This window comes from Cebus imitator, unplaced genomic scaffold (genome assembly GCF_001604975.1).
Source record: "Cebus imitator isolate Cc_AM_T3 unplaced genomic scaffold, Cebus_imitator-1.0 Scaffold988, whole genome shotgun sequence".
NCBI classification, from domain to species: domain Eukaryota; kingdom Metazoa; phylum Chordata; class Mammalia; order Primates; family Cebidae; genus Cebus; species Cebus imitator.
In genome coordinates, this window is record NW_016108303.1 from 109,119 (window position 1) to 111,301 (window position 2,183).

At 33.3% G+C, this 2,183-nt stretch overlaps 1 non-coding gene across 1 annotated transcript; it reads right to left on the bottom strand.

Moving 5' to 3' along the window:
- On the bottom strand, positions 1-135 carry LOC119469907. The gene has a single exon (XR_005198766.1). It is a non-coding gene; the product is annotated as a small nucleolar RNA SNORA75 (small nucleolar RNA).
- Between the last annotated feature and the right edge of the window lie 2,048 nt (positions 136-2,183).

The following is a 2,183-nucleotide window of genomic DNA, read 5'->3' on the forward strand; positions in this document are numbered from 1 at the left end:
GAATATCTCACAAAACAGCCAAATATACCTCTGTAAAGACAGAGGGCAAAAGTAAGGCTAGTTATGTGAATTCTCTCTTCTCATATGAATCCATAGGCTGCCACCAATAGAGAGAAAGAAGCTTAATGAGAAGTCTGACCTTATTTTTTGAATCCACATAGATAAACAAAGAGTATCTGTAAAGGTAATTATGTGATCACTAGAGTATAAACACATATTTCTTCTCTTAACTAATTTAAAAGGCAACTGGATGAAACAAAATGTATACAATGAATATAGAAATGTAATGTATTTGCCAATATCAGCACAAAAGAAGTGGGTGGAAACAGCTCAATTAGGCTAAGAAAGTGACTCCATATGGTAACTCAAATTTACAGAAACTAGTAGATCCAGAAATGATAAATAAAAAGGCGAGTATAACAAAAGTAATAAATATATACTTGCTCTCCTCTTCTTTAATGGCTTCTTCAAAATGCTTAAATTATATTAAGTAATAATTATAATCATGAAATGTTGAGCTAGAGGCATTTATAGAATGAAATATGTATAATAATAGTACTACAAAAGAGAAAAGAGAATGGTGCTACAAGAATAACATTTCTCTATCATATTGAAATTAAGTTAGTGTAAATCTAAAGCTAATTCAAGTAAGATATTTGAAAATATTGGAGGTCAAAATATTCTAAAATTCACTGTGGTGATTGTTGCATGTATCTTTAAATACACTAGAAATTATTGCATTGTCCACTTTAAAAGGATGTATTGTATAGCATATGAATTATATCTCAATAAAGCTGTTTCAAAACAGAGAAAAAAGATAATATAGGTAAATTTGGTGATTCACTCAGGATGGTGGCAAAAATATTAAAGGAAAAATATTAGAGATAGCTTTAAGGAATAATCACAAACCTTCTTGGAAGGCCAAGAGGTTTTTGCATAGTTTCAGTAGAAGTTTCAGCTGAAGGTAGCCTAAATCCCCTTTACCTCTAGTTGATAAGAAAAGCAAATAGCTAGGAAATGTGGGGGAGTTTATCTGAATAACTTGTTTACTCATATAGTCCTATAAACTAAACTTTGGTCATTCCAGATGGCTCTCTCAGGAGAAGGTCAACCAGGGATATTACCCACTATGGTGTTTATCCAAAGACCTTTGTCCTTTGGTATACTGAATAAAAGCCTAGAGCAGGGGCTGCTTGAGGCTGGCAGCTGCTATCTATTTACAGCACTCTACTCGAGTGTCTACAAGTGGCCATGGATACCCCAGCCTGCTTTTAACACTGAATACTGTGTGTGAGTGAACTTATTCATCTGTCATTGAGTTAGGGTCTACAAGACAGAGCCCCACAAGTGGTGACTGGACAGGTAAATTTCTTTAAAAAATAATTTTGTTGTGTATTTTAGTAATATTTCCTTGCAGCTTTTTGAAGAGACTCCTGATACAGGTGGTTTATTTGCTGTCATAGAGATGCTGTATAGGGATAATACTAGATAGACAAAGTAAAGTTTTCTTCAATTCCTCTCTTCGAGCTTATTTATCTTTCCTATTTTTTCTTTTTTCCTATTCTGAAAAGAATGCTTGTTTCTTCCTTTCATTTACAGATTAGAAAAATTTGTCAGTGGATGAAATCTCTTGGTGATTTCTATAATCCATCCTTGCCAAAGGCAGTACTGATTTTACATGCTCTGCTTTTCATTTTTTCCTGGCTTACAAACTATTTCCTGCTTCAGTACGCTTTTGTGATGTAGAATTAGGAGGAAAATAACAGGAAAAGGACAAGAGGCATGAGTCTGCAATCAACAAGGGGCCCATTCACCTAGTTTCCCAGGAACATTGAAGCCAGGGAGAGTTAGCAGCTGTAATATGTAAGAAAAGAGGAATTTGAAAAGTATGGTGGTAGAATTCCATCATGAAATTCAATCAATTTAAGTAAAAAACTTGAGCACTTATCTTGAAGCTTTTATTTACTGATTGGATCTTTCAATTGATACCTTTCTGAGCCATTCTTTTCAAAGAAAAATATGTGTCCAATAGACTCTTTACTAGTTTTCTGTACACCTGCTTTAAGTCTTTTCAAATTGTTTTTTTCATACTACATTTTGGACATTTAACCAGTTTGTTCAAGTAGTACTTTTTCTTTCTTTTCAGATGAATAATGTTAATTCCTAGCCAAAAAAAAAAAAAA